This window comes from Rhinopithecus roxellana, chromosome 5 (genome assembly GCF_007565055.1).
Source record: "Rhinopithecus roxellana isolate Shanxi Qingling chromosome 5, ASM756505v1, whole genome shotgun sequence".
In the NCBI taxonomy this organism is placed as follows: domain Eukaryota; kingdom Metazoa; phylum Chordata; class Mammalia; order Primates; family Cercopithecidae; genus Rhinopithecus; species Rhinopithecus roxellana.
Window position 1 is genome coordinate 71,620,262 of NC_044553.1, and position 21,941 is coordinate 71,642,202.

General features: G+C 41.5%; 1 protein-coding gene and 2 pseudogenes across 5 annotated transcripts in view; all 3 read right to left on the reverse strand.

The window, feature by feature from the left end:
- The window catches only part of C5H15orf41 (chromosome 5 C15orf41 homolog), a 229,578-nt gene that overhangs the window by 175,526 nt on the left and 32,111 nt on the right, over nt 1-21,941 (reverse strand). The gene's annotated exons all lie outside the window — the stretch shown is intronic.
- On the reverse strand, nt 14,977-17,131 carry LOC104665653 (annotated as a pseudogene).
- LOC104665654 lies at nt 19,995-20,741 on the reverse strand (annotated as a pseudogene).

Here is a 21,941-nt window from a genome sequence, read left to right on the forward strand (position 1 = left end):
CTTAGCAAATTATGTATCCTACCAAACAAAAGAAAATAGGAAAAGAAATAAGAGCGTCAAGAAGGAATAAAACAAACAAACCCTCCTTATTTGCAGATGAGATGGCTTTCTACATAAAAGCAGCAAGAAGATCTACAAACAAGGTAGAAAACTAGTATCTCAGAAAGGTAACTGGAGATAAGATTAATATAAAAAATAAGAATTCTTATAAATCAGTACTATCCAATGAGAGAATGGAATAGAAAAATAGCTATCATTCACAATCAAAAGCCATAAAGTATTTAGAAATGTGTTTTTAAAAAATATATAAAACTTTTTTTTTTTTTTTTTTTGAGACGGAGTCTTGCTGTGTCTCCAGGATGGGGTGCAGTGGTGCGATCAAGACTCACTGCAACCTCCGACTCCCTGGTTTAAGCGATTCTCCTGCTTCAGCCTCCCGAGTAGCTGGGATTTCAGGCATGCGCCACCACACCAGACTAATTTTTTTGTATTTTTAGTGGAGATGGGGTTTCACCATGTTGGCCAGGATGGTCTCGATCTCCTGACCTCGTAATCCGCCTGCCTCGGCCTCCCAAAGTGCTGGGATTACAGGCGTGAGCCACCACACCCAGCCAAAACTTTTGAAGCAAGTTATAAAACATTACTGAAGAGTGTAAAAGTGTTTCTGACTAAACACAGAACTGTGACATTTTTATAAAGAAAGTATCATGGGTGGACTGGGCGTGGTGGCTCACACCTGTAATCCCAGCACTTTGGGAGGCTGAGGCGAGCAGATCACTTGAGGCCTGGAGTTCGAGACCAGCCTGGGTAACACAGTGGTCTCTGCAAAAAATAGAAAAAATAAGCTGGGCATGATGGCGCATACCTGTAGTCCCAGGTACTTGGGAAACTGAGGCAGCAGAATTGCTTGAACCCGGGAGACAGAGGTTGCAGTTAGCTAAGATCTCACCACTGCAATCCAGTCTGGGTGACAAAGTGAGACTCTGTCTCAAAAAAAAAAAAAAAAAAAAAAAGTATCACGGGTGGAACAATAGTATAAATAAAATTATCAGTTCTACACATATTAATCTATAATTTTAATAAAAATGCTACCAAATTCACAACAGATCTTCGGGTAGAACATAATAAATTTATGTTAAAATTCAAGACGAATACATAAGAATAGCTAACAAATTCTGGAAAGCAATAACAAGCAGGGAACTTACACTACCAGGTATCAGCATAGATAAATGTCAAAAAATGTAGTGTTTACCCAAAAAAGTACATTATAGAATTACATTCACATGTAACACCATTTATATAAAGTATCAAACAGCAAAATATAATGACCTTTTTTTTGTGAATATATATATGGATGTGGTAAAAGAAATATATGAGACTGATAAGCACTAAACTCAAGATAATAGTTACCTCAGGCAGCAGAGAAGAGGAAAGAAATCAGGGAGAAGTACATTCAACCATACCTACAATATTTTATTAAAAAATTAAAAATCAGAAGCGGAAAGGGAATGTAGAACAGTATTGGAATAGCATTTCTGTAAAAGTCAAAAGCACCTGAAGCAAGTAGAAACAGATTGCATATTCAAAGGGTTCATTTATCATTCTCTGTTCTTTTATATTTGTGCTATATTTCATAAAAAAAATTAATTAGGGAGGCAAAAAGAAAAGAAGGACAAAATTGAGGAGGAGTTGGATAAACTGCTCTTTAAGATTCTTTTCTGCTCTAAGTCCCACCCTTTTCTAAATGTTCTGATTTAATGAGAGTCTTAAGTACCTACACTTCTTTCATTTCTAATTAAATTTAGGTATTAACTTTTTAGAACAAGTTATAACATCAATCAGGTAAAGAATAAGAGGCCTCTGTGACAACTTCACTTGCAAGACCAGGTTTCTGGCCATTTTTCTCTGAAATAATCACAATAACTTCAACATATTATATAAATAATAGATTTGTAAGAAATGTTTCAGTCATCTTTTTAAATGCGGTCTCTTCAGTCTTCTCTTTTGCCCTACATGCTGCAGAGGGGAGAGAACCCTCTCCTTCCCCTCTGGAAATTCAATAATTACAATCTATAAAATAAACTGACAATCGATTAGCAGAAGAAGAGGTGTACACACTTATAACATGTATATGTATGGGAGATCCCACAAAGTGTGAGACGCAGAGAAAGGCCAGATGGTTGAACTATGGGAGGGCAAGGGGAGGAACTGTACTATAAACAAAGATCGTCTTATTATGCAGATAAAGTCTCTCAGGTGGCAGCTCTCAGAAGAACAGGTGTAAAGTCTGTCTGGGTGTGGTATCCTGGGCATGGAGACCTGTCAGTCTCCTCTTCTGTGACATAAGTAATCTTTTCTGGTTAGTGTAGATTTCAGGGAAGGTATTCCTGACAATCACATTCCTTCTGGAGGAACATCCCTTAGTCAGATGAGAGAACTTCAGAGAAAGCTCCTCTCTGTGCTTCAGAGGGGTGGGAGACGGGAGCGGAATGTCCCAGAGACTGTAGTTTTGAGGCTGCAAAGATGTAGAGAAACTGGAACCCTCATATATTTCTGATGGGATTGCAAAATGGTGTAGCCGCTTTGGAAAAGAGTTTGTTTCTCAACATATTAAATACAGAGTCATGGTTAGGCATGGTGGCTCACACCTGTAATCACAACATTCTGGGAGGCCAAGGCAGGAGAATTGCTTGAGCTAAGGAGTTCGAGACCAGTCTAGACAACGTAGTTAGACTCCATCTCTACAAAAAATTCCTTAAAAAGCTAGCTGGGCGTGGTGGTGCATGCCTGTAGTCCCAGCTACTTGGGAGGCTGAGGTGGGGAGATCACTTGAGCCCAGGAGTTCAGGGCTGCAGTGAGCTAGAACTGTGCCACTGCACTCTAGCCTGGGCAACAGAGCAAGACCCTGTCTCAAATAATATGTATAATAAATATACACAAATAAATAAATAAATAAATAAACACAGTTATCATATGACCCAGTAATTCTTCTCATAGGTATATACCCAAGAGAACTAAAAACATGTTTTTAAACAATAGTCTATACACAAATGTTCATAGCAACATTATACATAATAGCCAAAAAGTAGAAACAACCCAAATGTCCATCAGCTGATGAATGGATAAATAAAATGTGATATACCCATTCAATGGACTATTATCCAGCAACAAGAAAAAATGAAGTACTGATATATGCATGACTCAGATAAATCTGTAAAATATATGAATGGAAACATCCAGTCACAAAGGCCACATCTTGCATGATTCTATTTGTACGAAATGTCTAGAACAGGAAAATCAATAGAAGCAGAAAGCAGATTAGTAGTTGTCAGGGACAAGGAGAGGGAAGGATCGGGAGTGACTGATAATTAATACAGGATTTCTTTCGGAGGTGACGAAAATGTTCTGACATTAGGCAGTGGTGATGGTTGTACAGCTTCGTGAATATACTAAAAACCACTGAATTGTATATTTTTAAGGAGTGAAATTTATGGTACACAAATATCTCCATAAAGCCTTTCTTAAAAAATAGAAGATCAAAATTATGAACTTCTTTTCCTCTATGACTTCCATTTTTTCCATTATAAATACAAAATTTTAAGTGTGACCTCACAACATTAAAAGTGATTATTTTTCCAGGGTATGTGTCATTTCGCCTGATATAGGACCATTGTTCAGTCCTTTGAAATGCTAGTTTTCTTTTGCAAATTTCTGGTAGGCATCTGCTATAGTTTGGTTTGCTTGACCTCCTCCAAATCTCATGTTGGAGGTTGGTTCCCAGTGTTGAAGGTGGGGCCTAATGAGAGATGTATGAGTCATGGAGGCAGATCTCTCATAATTGTCTGGGTGAGTTCTCATATTCCTGAGTTCTCGCTCTGTTGGTTCTCTAAAGAGCAGGTTGTTAAAAAGAGCCTGGCACCTCCCTTCTTTCCTCTCTCTCCCCTCCTCCTCCTCCTCTCTCACCAAATGGTCTCTGCATATATCAGCTCCCCTTTGCCTTCTGCCATAAGTAGAAGCGTCCTGAAACTCTCACCAGAAGTAGAAGCCAGCACCCTGCTTCTTGTATAGCTTGTAGAACCGTGAACCAAGTAAAACTTTTTTATTTATAACATACCCAGCTTTCGGTATTCCTTTCTAGCAGCAAAAACAGACTAAGACAACATAAGTCTATTTTATCAGAGACTAGAATTGCAACCCCTGCTTTTTTGTGTTCTCCATTTGCTTGGTAGATCTTCCTCCATCCCTTTATTTTGAGCCTATGTGTGTCTCTGCATGTGACATGGGTCTCCTGAATACAGCAAACTGATGGGTCTTGACTCTTTATCCAATTTGCCAGTCTGTGTCTTTTAATTGGACCATTTAGTCCATTTACATTTAAGGTTAATATTGTTATGTGTGAACTTGATCCTGTCATAGTGATATCAGCTGGTTATTTTGCTCGTTAGTTGATGCAGTTTCTCCCCAGCATCGATGGTCTTTACATTTTGGCATGTTTTCGCAATGGCTGGTACTGGTTGTTCCTTTCCATGTTTAGTGCTTCCTTCAGGATCTCTTATAGGGCAGGCTTGGTAGTGACAAAATCTCTAAGCATTTGCTTGTCCGTAAAGGATTTTATTTCTCCTTCACTGATGAAACTTAGTTTGGCTGGATATGAAATTCTGCGTTGAAAATTCTTTTCTTTAAGAATGTTGAATATTGACCCCCACTCTCTTCTGGCTCGTAGAGTTTCTGCCGAGAGATCTGCTGTTAGTCTGATGGGCTTCCCTTTGTGGGTAACCCGACCTTTCTCTCTGGCTGCCCTTAACATTTTTTCCTTCATTTCAACTTTGGTGAATCTGACAATTATGTGTCTTGGAGTTGCTCTTCTCGAGGAGTATCTTTGTGGTGTTCTTTGTATTTCCTGAATTTGAATGTTGGCCTGCCTTACTAGGTTGGGGAAGTTCTCCTGGATGATATCCTGAAGAGTGTTTTCCAACTTGGTTCCATTTTCCCCCTCACTTTCAGGCACACCAATCAGATGTAGATTTGGTCTTTTCACATAATTCCATATTTCTTGGAGGCTTTGTTCATTTCTTTTTCCTTTTATTTCTCTAGACTTCTCACTTCATTTCATTCATTTGATCTTCAATCATTTATACTCTTTCTTCCAGTTGATCGAGTCGGTTACTGAAGCTTGTGCATTTGTCATGTATTTCTCATGTCATGGTTTTTATCTCTGTCAGTTCGTTCATGTCCTTCTCTGCCTTGATTATTCTAGTTATCCACTCTTCCATTCTTTTTTCAAGATTTTTAGTTTCTTTGCGCTGGGTACGTAGTTCCTCCTTTAGCTCTGAGAAGTTTGATTGACTGAAGCCTTCTCCTCTCAACTCGTCAGTCATTCTCCGTCCAGCTTTGATCCGTTGCTGGCGATGAGTTGCATTCCTTTGGAGGGGGAGATGCGCTCTGATTTTTTGAATTTCCAGCTTTTCTGCCCTGCTTTTTCCCCATCTTTGTGGTTTTATCTGCCTTTGGTCTTTGATGCTGGTGATGTACTGATGGGGTTTTCGGGTGGGTGTCCTTTCTGTTTGTTAGTTTTCCTTCTAACAGTCAGGACCCTCAGCTGTAGGTCTGTTGGAGATTGCTTGAGGTCCACTCCAGACCCTGTTTGCCTGGGTATCAGCAGCAGAGGCTGCAGAAGATAGAATATTGCTGAACAACGAGTGCTGCTGTCTGATTCTTGCTCTGGAGGCTTCGTCTCAGGGGTATACCCCGCCGTGTGAGGTGTGAGGTGTCAGTCTGCACCTAGTGGGGGATATCTCCCAGTTAGGCTACTCAGGGGTCAGGGACTCACTTGAGCAGGCAGTCTGTCCGTTCTCAGATCTCAACCTCCGTGCTGGGAGATCCACTGCTCTCTTCAAAGCTGTCAGACAGCTGTCAGACTCCACCCAGAGGTGGAGTCTACAGAGACAGGCAGGCCTCCTTGAGCTGCCCTGCGCTCCACCAGTTCGAGCTTCCCAGAGGCTTTGTTTACCTACTTAAGCCTCAGCAATGGCGGGTGCCCCTCCCCCAGCCTTGCTGCCGCCTTGCAGTTAGATCTCAGACTGCTGTGCTAGCAATGAGGGAGGCTCCATGGGCGTGGGACCCTCCGGGCCAGATGTGGGATATAATCTCCTGGTGTGCCGTTTGCTAAGACCCTTCGTAAAGCGCAGTATTAGGCTGGGAGTTACCCGATTTTCCAGGTGTTGTGTGTCTCAGTTTCCCTTGGCTAGGAAAAGGGATTCCCTTCCCCCTTGTGCTTCCCAGGTGAGGCGATGCCTCACCCTGCTTCAGCTCTCCCTGGTCGGGCTGCACCAGCTGACCAGCACCAACTGTCCAGCACTCCCCAGTGAGATGAACCTGGTACCTCAGTTGAAAATGCAGAAATCACCCATCTTCTCTGTCGCTCGCGCTGGGAGCTGGAGGCTGGAGCTGGGAGCTGGAGGCTGGAGCTGTTCCTATTCGGCCATCTTGCTCCTGACCCCCAGGACCTTAATATCTTTAAGGGACTTATTTTGTGGCCACCACCATCCACTCTCTGGCCTCAAAGATTCATATCTGACCCACATGTCAAATATATTTGCCCCATCCCAGCATCCCCCAAAGTCCCAACTCATTACAGAATCAACTCAGGTTCAAAATGTCATCTAAATAAGCATCAGCTCAAACCCCCAAATCTTACCTAAATTAGGTTTGAGTTAGATTATGGGGATGATCTATCCTGAGGCACTTCTAGAAATTTACCACACAAAGCCCTACACACAAATTTTTATAGCAGCCTCATCTATATTGGAAAGAACACAAACAACCTTCAATAATGGATGAACAAACTATGATACATCCATATAATGGAATACTACTCTGCAACAATGCAAGCAACAGCATGGAGAAATCACAAATGTGATCTACTAGTTAAAAGAAGCCAAACTCAAAAGGCTATCTACCACATGATTCCATTTCTATGGCATTCTGGAAAAGGAAAAATAGAGCGACAGAAGGCAGATAAGTGATTCTTAGGCACCAGGGCAGGGAGGACAAACTGACCACAAAAGGGCTAATGGAATTTTTAGGGGATGATAGATGTGTTCAACATCTTGACTGTGGTAGTGGCTATACAACTCCATGTGTTTGTCAAAACTTGCAGAACTGTATAGAAAAGGAGGGAATTTAACTGCATGTAAATCAATAATAAATTTAATTAAAATTGGAAAAAAAATATTTACAATGTTTCACACATTTACTGTAGCCAGTGTTCCATAAACTCATGCTGACCTGGTATCCAAAAAAAAAAAAAAAATTACAAGCCTCCCACTTCTTCAGCAGGGGCAGCTGCTGAGCCAGGAGTCACTGGGCACATGGGACCGCCTCCCTGAGTCTCTGCATGATGTGAACCCAGTGGGCCACCCACTGACCTGTCAGTACAGTCCCTGAAGTGAGTCCCAGGATGGGCCTGCCAGGTCGGGCTGGCTGTGCCCTGGCCCTGGTGATGGTGGTCCAGCTGGGGCAGCAGATACTAATGTGCCAGGCAGTGCTGGCAGGTGGAGCCCTGAGTGGACCCTGTGGATCTGATGGACCACATGGAGTACCACTACAGCAAGGCCATGCCACTCATCTTCATGGGCAGTATGGTCTGCAGCTGCACCATGCTGATGCTCACTGGACTGGATGCCCACCTTGAGGTGCACTGCAGCAAGGAAATGCACATCATCCCTTGTGTGCTGGCCATGCACCAGGCCTGGTCCAAGTCAGGCCACAAGAAACTACAGCTGGACACAGCGGGCATGACTGACAAGGTGCTGGACATTGCCATGCAGGCCTTCATCCTGGAGGTGAAGATCTCTAAGCAAAGGGGGCCAGCCCATGTGCTCTGCAACAAGGACCACTTCAGACTCAAGTCCTTGAATCCTTGGCCTACCTGTCGCACCTGTTCTCCAACTCCAAGTTCCTGCTTATGGCTCAGGGCGGCCATGTCTCCATGCACTCCTTGATCACGTGCAAGGTCACTCACTATACAGGCTTCGACCTCAGCAGCTATGGCAACTGCCTGACCAAGTGGAACAAGGTCATAAAGGTGATGTACGCCCAGTGCATGGAGGTGGGCAAGGAAAAGTGCCTGCTCGTGTACTACAAGCAGCTGGTGCTGTAGCCTAGGAGCTCCCTCAAACTCATCCTGGACCATCTCGGCATCACCTGGAGCAACGCTGTCCTCCACCATCAAGACCTCACTGGCAAGAGGGGTGGCATCTCCCTGTCTACGATCCAGTGGTCCACAGACGAGGTCATCAAGCCTGTGGAAGTGCTCTCCAAGTGGACTCACCACATCCCTGGGGACATGGTGCCAGACACGGCCCAGATTGTCCCATGCTGGCTCAGCTTAGCCATGACCCCTAGCAAACACCCTCCCCGACCCCCCACTTCCACTATGATATTTTGCTATGGCAGTCTGAGCACACTAAGGCACTGGGGATCCTCACATAATAGGCCACACTGAGAGTTGACGATTAAGACAGTATTCCCACCTAGCTAACTCATTCTTCAAGATCCAGGACTGGGCCATCCTCTCCCAAGTTCAACTCTGTGACTGTTTCTTGAAAAGCAAGTTCTAAAAACTTCCACAGAAAACCAAGTTTGTGGCTGCATCAGGTTAGCTATATATGTTGGGTTTTATGAAGCAATCTAATTTTACTCAAAGGTGTCCAATTTTTTTTCCTCTAAATTTCAAATATTTTCTGGTTTTGCTTATACAGAAAATGCCATGAATGAATCTCTCTTATCAGAGAATTCTTCAATGTATGAAATCCTGCTAGAATACCTAAGACATCCTACTAACTCTATGCAATCATAAGTGAATGAACATCTAGAGGTTAAATTTAATTCCGTGACCATAATGCTACTAGTCTATGTCTAATAAGCAAAGTTACTTTCCAACCTTTTCGCAGAGTAAAAAAGTTTAGAATACTTTTTTTTTTTTTTTTGAGATGGAGTCTCGCTCTGTCATCCGGGCTGGAGTGCAGTGGTGCGATCTTGGCTCACTACAAGCTCTGCCTCCTGGGTTCACGCCATTCTCCTGGCCTCAGCCTCCCAAGTAGCTGGGACTACAGGTGCCCACCACCACACCTGGTTAATTTTTTCTCGTATTTTTAGTAGAGACAGGGTTTCACCATGTAAGGCAGGAAGGTCTTGATCTCCTGACCTTGTGATTCGCCTGCCTCAGCCTTCCAAAGTGCTGGGATTACAGGTGTGAGCCACCGCACCCAGCCAGGAATACTTTTTAAAACCATTTAAATATTTCCTTATTCTTTTTCTACACAAAAATATGTTCTACCCCACTAATCATTCTTAATTTAATAGGTCACAGAAACCTCATATAAAACCTGTATTAATGATTGGCCACTTTCACTTTGTAATTCTTATAATTTATAAAAATTGTAGGTATAACTACCATCTTTACCACTTTCTTCCCAAATAAATTCTCAGTTATATTAAAATAATAGTATTAATACTCTCATACTTTTTCCCTGTCTTCTGCTTCTTACTCCCATCGCAACCCCCAATTACCAAGCTGATACTTTTAAAAATTTCACAAGGAAATGCAAAAATTTACATAAAAGTACCTTCCTGAATATGTAGTTCCCCTAAATAATCTTAGTAGTACTCTTACGAGGTCAAGCAAACTATTTCAAGCCTCAGTAGATGACATGTTTTCCTTACTTTATTAGTTTGAAAAAACTATAGATTTTCTATCTTCTCTGAAAACAACATCATCATCATGATATGGACTATAATTATTCTACAACCACCCACTTTAATAATAAATGCTGTGTTAAAACAACAAATGGAACACCTTACAATGCATTAAGCTCTTCTCTTATTAAACACAAAATTTTAAATCTTACCACAAGCTTTTTATTCTTGATTCACAATCAAATCCTTTTGTCAGTTATTCTCAGCACTTAATGTTATTCATTGCAATAAATCCAATCTTAGATGGCTATAAATGCCTTGCCTGCTTCTCTATGTGTCTTAAGAGAAACCAGAGGATGAGCAGAGATGGAGCTGTCATTAAGACTCTGCACAGTACAATTAGGCTTTGTTATATACTAAAGTTTGCTAGAATATCCTATTTGTAACTTTTCCTCATTTTGTTGAACTCTAATAAAGAGTAGGTGCTCAAATAAATACCTACTGTCATGATGATCATGATAATGAAGATGGTAACACTGGGGGAACACTTATTAGCTACCAGGTACTGTTTCATTTAATTATCATCACTATAATAATAGTAGTGTTTTCTTAAGAAACTAAGGGAGAAAAGTGAAGTATCTTCTCCAAATTAACACAGTCAGGATGTGAATATCGGCAGTTTGGCCTTAGACTCTAGGTTCTTAATCACTGCCTCCAAATGATAAAACAAATTACTTTCAAGAACCAGTATGCCAATGTTTCACAAGATGCTTAGTTGCAAACAACTTAATCTACTCAATTTAGTTTCAACAAAAAATGAAAAGTTACTAAAGGTTTTAGACAGCTTGTGGAACTTACCACAGGACCAGAAAGTCGAGTTCAGAGGCCTTATAACAAATAACAACGTTCCAACCACACCATAGGAGTGCTCCCCTCAAGCCCTACAGCAACTTCCAGGACCCTGTCCAGGGTACTGAGCTGTCTGCCTTGTGGCATTCAACAACTGGTTACCCCCACTGCAACACTTGCCAAAAGAATGGAGCCTGCACAGAAAGCCATTTTCACCTTAAAATCCACCATTCACTACTGAAGTTCAACTTGGCAGATACGAGTTCATCACTCGATAAAGTTAACATGCAACTACTGGCTGCAAATAAATATAAAGTAAAAAATACATAAAGTTTTATTGATGTTTATAATTACAGTCTCAAGTGAGAATATGTTCAAGATCTAAAAGAGAAGGCACAATTGTTTAAAAAAAAAAAGTATGGATTTGGGTTTTTGGGTGATTTCTTCATCTTTTTTTTTTTTTCTGGTTTTAATGTTATTTATATAAGATATAAAAATTCAGGCAGAAGGCCAGGCGCAGTGGCTCATGCCTGTAATCCCAGCACTCTGGGAGGCCGAGGCAGGCAGATCACCAGGTCAGGAGATCGAGACCATCCTGGCTAACACGGTGAAACCTCGTCTCTACTAAAAATACAAATATTAGCTGGGCGTGGTGGCGGGTGTCTGCAGTCCCAGCTACTCGGGAGGCTGAGGCAGGAGAATGGCGTGAACCCGGGAGGCGGAGCTTGCAGTGAGCCGAGATCGCGCCACTGCACTCCAGCCTGGGCCACAGAGCAAGACTCCGTCTCAAAAAAAAAAAAAAAAAAAATTCAGGCGGAAAAACATACATTTCCCTTGGCACATATACAATATCCTAAAAATGTGACTGAGTTTCATATATGTTCCCAAAATAACACAACCCAACCGAAAAAACACAAAATTCACATCCTGTGAAAGCCCCCAATAGCTGCAAAAGCCCTAAAAACAAATGCAAAATTTTATAGAACCACAGCTTATATTGCATTAGATCATATTTGATTCTCCCGAAATTTGAATGTGCGCCCTGCACATGGCAGTTCCATGCAATCGTGTGTCTCAACACTTAGAAATGGCTGAATTTGATATAAGAAGCTTCAATTCTCTTCTCCCCATCAAAATGGCCTCCCCAGACCAGAGGAAGCCAGAAAGGCTGCCTCCCCTGATACAAACACCAACATGATTCAAGACAGGACCCACTTGGGGAAGTGCTCCCTGCCCCTTACTGGGAGGCCAGGCTCTGCCTGGTTTCTGCTAGAGCTACTTGACCTCACCCTGGGGTCTGCCCATGACTTCCAGACCAGCCCTAACCTCAGGTGGGAAGAATGTGGCCAAATACTCTGGCACCCATGGATAAGTCCCATTTGCTGTTACCCTGGCTCGTCATGTTTCCATAAGTCTATAACCACAGGCCCCTGAGGTGAAATACAGTCTGCTTCCTAGCTTTTCTGTGTATGAAGATCTTGTCTTTAGAAATCTAGCTAGAATTAAAGTTACTCAAGAACTTGCTCAGGCCAGGAACCTGTCCCCAAGGCCAACCTGAGCTGCTGGGCCCTGCTCCCCATGACAGAGGTCCCCCAGCTGCTATGAACACTGCCTCTCTCTATTCCACACTGGCATGCCAATGAGACACCTGCTTGGGTTTCCTTTCTACCACTTCTATGTCAGTTAAAGAGCAGAGAGGGAGGTCTACAGGCAGGTCCAACTGTCCACACCCCTTCCTCAAGCCCCATGAGAAAAACTGGGTCACCACTAGCTTCACTCTATATGTGGCAGTAAAAAATGCCAGAAAACCTATTTTGCATATAAACTTTTACCATTAGGGAACATATATTGAAATCTAGTTTTAAGTGTAAGCACAATGGAAAAGATCAAAAGCAGATGACACCATGATGAAAGAAACACTTTGCTTTGAAAAGTTTTTCTCTTCAAGTTTTCCACACAGAAAATTCTAACCACTTATAGGTAGTCATCATTTCAATGAATTGTGTCAAATGAAACAGGGAAAAGAAAGAACATGCACCATGAGGCTAATTTATGGTCTCACTAAATCCAGCAGACTGAAGGATTTCATTTAGTCTATCATGAATTCTTAGACCAAAGCAATTCTATTAAAAGCCCTTGGCGGGGGGGGGGGGGGGAACACCTGAATTTGTTGTCAGGTCAAACAACAAAAGCTTTCCCTAAATATTATAATTGTGTCAGATACTGCCCTTCACACAATTCTGAATGTCTAGCACCAAGGAATCTGTCCATCTAAAAGTGATGCAAACAGAATAAATTTTTTTATTTTTACAAAATGTTTATTCTCTGAAATCCAATGCATTCAAAGGATGTTAACACTTAAAATGTTTATCATTTCCACCAACTGCATTATCTTAGTAAACCAGAATAAGCACTTTTATCATAGATGTAGTCAATGATTAATACATTTTTTTAAAGGACCTAAACTTCCCCCAGATTTCAGCGCAGGTAATTTTATTGTATGTTTCACCTAGTAGGTGATTTTTTTAAAAAAATAGTGTGTAGAAATGAATAGTTGTAAACTGAGTAAATGTAGTATACCACGTCACAAAACAACCAAACCAAAAGCAACTGCCATGCTAGTAATAAGTCAAAGAAATAGTAATTCTGGCTTGTACAGACATGTGCAGTATTTTTCAAAGCTCTTAACAGTTCATTGCTAACACGTATCTCCAAAGCTTACCTTAGAGTTGGAAGGTAAATTTCACAGTAATGTAATTTTAACCATTTACATTCACTTTAACATATTACTAAGATGTTTACTCTATGTCACAATGGTGCTTTCCAGTGCTCACAGTTTACAGTTTCGATTTGTATACATGTGATCTCACATACGGGACAGTTCTTACTATTACAAACTATCCCTTAAAAGAAAAATAAAACCCACCTTACATAGAACTCTGAACATGCGATGACCTAAAGCAGATTAACGCAACACGGCTTTGAATATTTTAGCCATTTTCTAAATAACAGCATGTAAACTTGTGTATTTAGCATATGAGAGCTACAACTTTTTCACTGAGAAATTATGCATTAATTTTCTTCAACCATCTTTCTCAATTTTACTAAAAAATCTCATGACTTGCTGGTTCTGTTTCAGTGAATTCCAGACTGTATTTTTTGGGTGTGGGGGGAGAAAAGGAGGGAAGGAAGGTGATAAATACACTGTAAACAGAAATAAGTCCCCCTCAAAATTAAGCCTTTAAAATAATCATCATCATCATATTTTACTTCTACACTATTTAACACTTAAGAGTCAGTTACAATGTTTCATCTTTAACACTGACAACAAATAAATTACTGTAGGGTCAGTCTGCCCTACCATCTTGGGATCTAAAATTCTAAATGTGTGAAGAGAAGAGTAAATACTTCAACGTTCAATTTTGAAATTTAGAACAATTTATATGACTTGACTACACTGGTCAAAGCAATGACAAATATACAATTCAGTAAGTAGTTGGTTATTTTGCTTTTGGGGGTGGGCAATCAAAGAACAGAGAGTAACATATGGAGTAAGAAAAAAAATGTGTTTCCCATTTTAGTGGAGGGAATCACAGGGAAGTTTAAACCTCTGAAATATATTAAACCTACGCGCTGACATTCAAGATGAAATTTTCAATTTTTTGAAGAGCCCCCATTCTTTCCTTGAGTATCAAACTGATTAGTAGTCACATCTTCAAGTAAAATCACAGTTTTACAACATGTTGAATGAAATATTAGTCAGGTCAAAAAGACAGACTAAATTTCAAACTAGAAAAAAAAATCTACTCAAGTTTTACATTCAGTTTTCAAGTCAGGTTACTAACATGACAACAGATTTTGCTTCAATCGCTCTTGTACACACTCACACCCACAACAGGCTCCCCAGCCACTAATCTGCTTTGCAATATAAGATCATATAGTCAGAGATGGCATTCTCCAAGCCAAACTTTAAATAGATTTTAAAAAGTAATTTCTAATTTGACAGAAATGCTTCTTCAAAAAATATTTTCTCTCACTCCCTCATATCCTATAGTGAAGGATGTATAATGTATTTTTTTTTCCTCCAAGCTAAAACTGAACCATCAAAATTGATTCCTGGCAGCAAATCTCTGCAAATTGAAACCAAAAACAAAAATAGAAAAAATATACTTTATATGTGTGGATGGATGGATGGATAGATAGATAGACAGATAGATAGACAGATAGAAATCATCCAGCATTTAAAAATAACATTAGAGATGAATTTTGGGATCCTATCACTCACAACTCCAAAATCCATAATGATTTAAGGACATACTTTCTCCTGTTTCCTTTCTGGCTACCCTCTCCCCTCCAAAACTGTTCAGTATAGCCACAGCTCAAGTTGAACGGGAAGAGAAATAAGTTTTTGAAAAGTTTTGTTGTTTTTTACTTTGGTGATCTGGGTGGCACATATTGCTCTTTGCCATTATGTCGTGTCACTCCCTGAGGTATAGCCCTATGACTAAACTGGCGTCTCTGTTCCCTGATTTTTCCATCTGCTCCCCTGGGAATGGTATTGCCTCAGAAGCCAGAATAATCCTTACTAGCCCTTGCTTCTGGCTTCTCATGTGGTTTCTCAAGGGACTTCTCAGGAGGTTCATTGTCTTCGTTTTTGGTGGGAGACACTACATTGGAGCAAAGTTCCCATAGTGGCTACACAAGAACTGAAGATGGCTCTTTCGGGGGCTTCTGGCACACTTCAGCATAACTTAACTTTCGGGGTTCCTGTAGAGCCACAGCTGTAGCTGCATTTATGTTACTATTGCATGGTGAAGCAGTACTTGCCCTCAATGGCTTTGTAGTACTTGGAGGAGAAACTGGTATAGTCGTCTGGTTGGGACAATCCTTCTGAACAGAGGAATCCTCTATTAGATCCTTTTTTTGCTGAGCTGTCAGTAAGCTCAGCTGCACATGGAGAACTGGTACTCATATTGAGTTGCTGGGCAGAAGTGCATTCTGTCTGCTCATCTGCAGGCACTGGGCAACTAACTCTCAATTCTTCATTATCCTTTTCTTTGTAGATGCCTTTAACAACATCAGACATCCTATTCTCCAAAATGAGTTTACCTGGGATTCTTGATGAACTTCTAGGTAAAGGTGGAAAATTTGAAGCTAGTAAGTCAAACTTCGGTGTTGGAGCCTTTGATTCAACTGTTGAAGGATGAGGTCTTGAGATCCTGTCATCTTGTCGTCGTCTTCAACCTCTGAAAAGAGTTCTGCCCCTACCATAGTCCCCATTCTGTTCCATCTGCAAAGTGGAAGTCTCCTTTTGAAGTTAAGTTTGCTCCTAATCCCCAGTTACTGTAGGGTTATGCTGTTCAGGTGAAAAATTTCTTGAACTAGATCTTCCATTGTCCATCCCCCAACGACACAAAGTCCTCTGTTGAGTGTTCTGAACCACTGGATAACCTAAAATGAGGCTTTGCAAGATATTTTTTGGAATGGTCGACCCATATTCATAGCAGCAGCATTTGTTTTATAAGATCCTGGTGAATTAAAGCCATTCACAAAACTACCATTGGGAAAGGGGGCCAGTGGTGTTTCAAAGTAAGGTGTAGGATTTGGAGACCAAAACTGAGGAACCATGCTATAGACCAAGTACTGATGGTGAGGATTATATACAGGCTGCCTAAAGACTGGGGAGGCATACTGTGCTTGCGTTTGAATGGGCTGGCTATAGATACTAGAATCCATTCATCAGTGACCATTCTTAGCAAAAAATGTTGGTGGCTTTTATCCTTGCCATAATTCGCTCACCCTGAAATGTTTTAACTTCTTAAGGATTTAAAAGCCTGTTGTGCATCTGTGTCTGACTGGGAAGTGATATACCAGCTGCTACTGTGTGCAAATTCACAGCTTATCGCTTTGGAGCAGTTTTCAATTTGAACAAAGCTTTCACTTCTTCTATTGGTGTTGTTTCAGGAATCCCTCTAAGAATCACAATACAACGCTTATGACTTGGTCTCACTTTCTCACCCTTCTCATCAACTTGTACCATGGGAGAAGAATCTTAACACTTCAATAATTACACCAGGGTCTGTAGTCAACTTTTTTATTTCTTCCAGGTTAACAACTGTCTAAATTGGGATGAACTGATCACTATCCATTTGAGATATCAAGTAAAGATCCTTTGACAAATTTTCTTGTGAAAAACAGAATTCTAATTGTTTCTTTAATATTCTTTTCGGTCTTCTGTAGAGATTGCTGAATTGTTTTCTCCGGAAACATCATATATTTGGTAACTCAGATCTTCTGGTCCTAAAATCATCCTATCGGTTGATTCTTCAATGCCTGTAGTATTTCTTGTGGTTTCACAAGACGAAGAACACATTACTTCATGTTCTTTACATGTATCTTCTGAGAGCTCTGCGTTAACTTCAGGATGAGCACCCGAGATGGCTGCTGTTTCATGCCAAGAGCTTTCAGTTCCATGAGTTACTGGGGTGGCATCAGCATTCCCAGGAGCAATTTCTTGTCATAGTTTGGCATTAGGACTTAAACCAGTTTCTTTAGATGCTACCTGCTCCACGAAAAGCAACATGTCATCCTCTGTTCGGCCCAACTGTTCCCACCGCTGCAGCTCTAACAGGCTCACAGGCCTATGCCCCAACAGAATAAATGTTTTAAATAAGTCTTTGTTCTGAAATATTAAAAGGTGTAATACTTTAACAACTTCATTTGCATTATATATATATATATTTTTTTGAGACAAAGTCTTGCTCTGTCACCCAAGCTGGAGCACAGTAGCACGATCTTGGCTCACTGCAACCTCTGCCTCCCAGGTTCAAGCGATTCTCCTGCCTCAGCCTCCTGAATAGCTGGGATTACAGGCATGCGCCACCATGGCCAGCTAATTTTTGTATTTTTAGTAGAGATGGGGTTTCACCATATTGGTCAGACTGGTCTCGAACTCCTGACCTTGTGATCCACCCACCTCGGCCTCCCAAAGTGCTAGGATTATAGGTGTAAGCCATGGCGCCCCGCCTTGCATTATATTCTTGGAACAATACTGGAATGTGCACAAGGCTGATATCACTCTAGGCAGACTAGAAAAAGTAGGCTTATCCCAGCACTTTGGGAGGCCGAGGTGGGTGGATCACCTGAGGTGAGGAGTTCGAGACCAGCCTGACCAACATGGAGAAACTCCGTCTCTACTAAAAATACAAAATTAGCCAGGCATGGTGGCTCATGCTTGTAATCCCAGCTACTTGGGAGGCTGAGACAGGGGAATCGCTTGAATCCAGGAGGCGGAGGTTGCAGTGAGCCAAGATTGAGCCATTGCACTCCAGCCTGGGCAGCAAGAATGCAACTCTGTCTCAAAAAAAAAAAAAAAAGAAAAGAAAAATGTAGGCTTAGAAAAGAATTACCAAAACATACACAGAAGCATCCAGTTCTTAAAGGATAGAGCCTCTACAAACTTAATGTGGCACTTCCAAATCCCTGAGACCCAACTCCCCCAGTTCACGTGTCCATCATGTGTATGATGTGCCTCAGCCTGGTGGTTAAGAGATTAGACATGAATTCCAGATAATGAGAAGAAGGAAGAGGCTACATCATGCTGCTTACGTTTTTCTGCACACACATCCATTTTCCCCCATCAATGCTCTTGCTCTATTCTCCCACTGGTCCAATGTTAGACTGAATTGAAACATTGTGAAGGCAAATGTTCTTCATAATTGCTTTTAGAATAAAAATATGAAGGCAGATACCTGGGAATTTCCAAAATGACGACATCAAACCTGAACTGCACCAGAATTCTGACAATTACATCATGCCCCAAGAAGAAAACCAAAGGAAAAAACAACATGTAGCTTCAAACCAAAATACAAAGAAGAACTTGAGAAGGACTGTGTTTTTAAAAGACTAAATTTTAAGCATTCACAAATGTAGGTAGACGAATCTTTCGCCGGCTGTTGTGGGGCTCACACTGCTGTTTCAGGGACTCTCAGTAGAATTGTTTTGGGCTAGGAGTTCATGAAACCCTTCAGACTTCTGGATTTAATGAGCCCATAAATAAGTCTCATGTTGAACTGCCATTATTTTTTGGACCACACTTCATTGTGCAGACAAATTTTAATTGAAGTATTCTTTTCTTCATTTGCTTTTCCATTAAACTGAGTTCTTTTTATTATTATTATTTTTTATTTTTGGAGGGACTGGTTCTTTATTTCAAAAAGACACTGGCCAATATTCAGTATCAAACACAGTTGCACTACTGATTTCTCTTTCTCCCAATCAGCCCTAACGAGACCACATCAAAGGAGGGTACATCTTAAGCCAATAAGCGGCAGGATATACACCTAACAGACCTCCTAGAAACCTTACCGGAAAATGGGGACTGGGTAGGGAAAGAAACTTTAAAAAAAAACAAAAAGATCTGCAAACTGCCAGTCCATAGACTGCAGAGGCTGTCACAGCCAGATGGGGTGGCCAGGGTGCCACAAACCCAAAGAAGCAAAGTTTCACAGTAATATAAAATTGAAAAAGTGTTGTACATAAGCTATTCAAGATTTCTCCAGCACTGACTGATACAAAGCACAATGAGATGGCACTTCTAGAGATACAGACAGCAGCTCCAAACCCAGAAAAGGGTAATGAGATGAGTTTCACATGGCTAAATCAGTGTCGAAAACACTCTTCTTTCTTCAGACAAGGCAGGAAAACATTTAAATGGTCACCTCAACATAAGGGGGACATGATCCATTCTGTAAGCAGTTGGGAGGGCGTAGAGATGGGACAAAAATGTTGTCTCAGAGGTCTTACCATCTTAATTTGGTGACTTCTAATGAAAAAAAAAATAGAAATAACATTATGCAAAGTTATCTTAAAGCTGAAAACCTGAACAGCACATTTGTTGTTGTTGTTTGGCTAACTCCTCCTGGAATCACCTTTCTGGTTTAGCTAGTACTTTGTAGAGAGCGGTGAGGTTTCCCATAGTGGAGTCTCTCTGGGCTCTGTTTGGCTCTCAGTAAGGCAGGCCTATACCTTTTTCTCTCCTCTATGGAGAGGGGAACATGCATTAAGGTGAAAAGTCACCTTCCCAAAGTGAGAAAGGGATTCGATTGCTACTTCAGGGCTGTGGAATTATTTGGAATGTTTTATAAATGGTTGCTACAAAACAACAAAAAAGGTAAATACAGAATGTGTATATCACAACGTGCTTTTTACAGACATTATGCATTGTGTTCACATTCCCTTAAATGTTGCTTCCAAAGGTGCACAGCCTCTAGCCCAGCTGGAATCTCCGGGAAGAGGCAGACACAGGGGAGGAGGGGGTGGTGGAAGGAGAAAGCAGCCTTCCAGTTAAAGATCAGCCCTCAGTTAAAGGGCAGCTTCGGGCAGGCTGGCCTCAGGTGGAGTCAGGGTCAGAGGGAGGAGCAGCAGCAGGGTGGGACTGGGGTGTTCTACATCTCATTCAGGTCAAGCAGAGTCTGGTCCAGCATCCTCTGTCTACAGAGGTGCTCCTCTGGTGCATTTTCAGTTTATCTTCCAAGTCATCAATTGTCTATTCCAGCTTGGCTACTGATCTCTCAGCAAACTCAGCACAGGTCTCTTCTTGAGTTTATCAGCAAGAATCTTGATCTCTTCCTCATATTTGTCTTCTTTTTGAGAGTACTTTTCTTCAGCAGCACTCAGACACTGCAGGTTCTAGACCATCAGTCTGATCTGCTCATCCATCCCTCGGCAACAGGACTCCGCCAGCTCAGCTCATTCCTCTGTGCGTTCCAAGTCTGCTTCAATGATCACCAACTTACGGGCCACCTCTTCGTACTTCCTCCTATCTGCCTCTTCTGCAACGTGCTTAGCTTCTTTGAGTTGGATTTCCTGGAGTTCCATCTTTTCTTCATCTTTGAAGGCCTGGTTTTCAATAACCTTCATACACCCCTCTCACTCTCATCAGCAGCTTTTTCTGCTTCTTCCAGCTTTTGCAGGGCAGTGGCCAGGCGCTCCTGAACATGGTCCAGCTCCTCTTCAACCAGCTGGATCCTACTGTTCAAGGAGACCACCTGAGCCTCAGCCTGTTCCTGGGCCCGCCTTTCTCCCTCAACTTCTCGCCGGAGGTGCTCAGCTCGCTCCTCTGCATCATTCGCCTGCTGCTGCAGAACCTGGATCTGGTGCTTCACCGCCTCGATGGTGGTGATCCCAGCCATCCTGCCCACCCAGCTACTGCTCGCGCTCCGGTTCCTGCCTCCTCTGCTCGGCGTTGCAGCCGCCTCTCCAAAACTGAGTTATTTAAGACAGGGAATCCCTTTTTTTCCAATCTTTATATCTTTTTAACTTTACATCATCAATAGTTAGCATAGTGACTTGCACATATTAGCCTTTCAAGTGATGACTTAATGAAGAATGGCCCTCCTCCTCTCATTCCCTAACACCCGCGTACCAAACACACACATCCATTTTAAGGGAAAATGTAAAAACACTGCAACTCACAGACACAGCGAATGAACGTGCATTGAGACAACATGTGAATACATAACAGAGATGCCATTACTAACGGAGATGTTTTGCTTCCAAACACTGTGGTGCCTAATAATTAGTGACTTGAAACTTCACAAGAAGAATAAGAGAATGTGTGCTACTAATTGATTTTTAAGTCTTACAAATTTGGGCTATATCAAATACAGAACAAAAACCTAGTATGTTTTGGCCTCTGCTTTCATTTTGATAAAACGGCTACAATATCACAAAATTCAAGCAACCAACTGTTACCTTTTTAAGAGATATCAACAAATAGTGAGATTGATGGAAACATTTTCTCAGGGAAAAGATGTTCATGTCCAGACTAAAAATAACGATGCCCAAAAAGAGCACTGTGACCTGTTGATTATATAATCAGTAACCTCTCCCTAACCCAACTCTCTATCTTTACAACATCCAGGAAGATAATGCAGACCAGTCATTGCAGGAAATCTGTAAAAGCCATATACAAGTCCTGACATAGTCAGACCAAATCCAGAACCAGGGAAGTAAAGACACTCAGTATCATAACATGCCAAGCTTACTGAAAGGTTACATGACGCACCAGCAATCAGTAAGGCACACACTTTAAAATGGCTCTGAATATGGTAAGAAACTTGGTTTCATGCAGCCTCACTCTGATCTTATTTCCTAGAAATCCAATCTGATAAAACTCAGCCCGTCTATCTCTACATAGATGGGGTGAGGATCGGTTACAAGGGAGAGAAAATACAATCCCAAATTAACTACGGACTATACAGTACAGAAATGTTTGTCTTTCCCAGTAAGATTTGTCTCTTCCACCATAGCAGTTTTGCTCCAGGAAGTCCTTGGGACCCAGGCTCCTGTCAGCTCACCATTCTGTCAGCCTACGGTTAAGACTGTGGCAT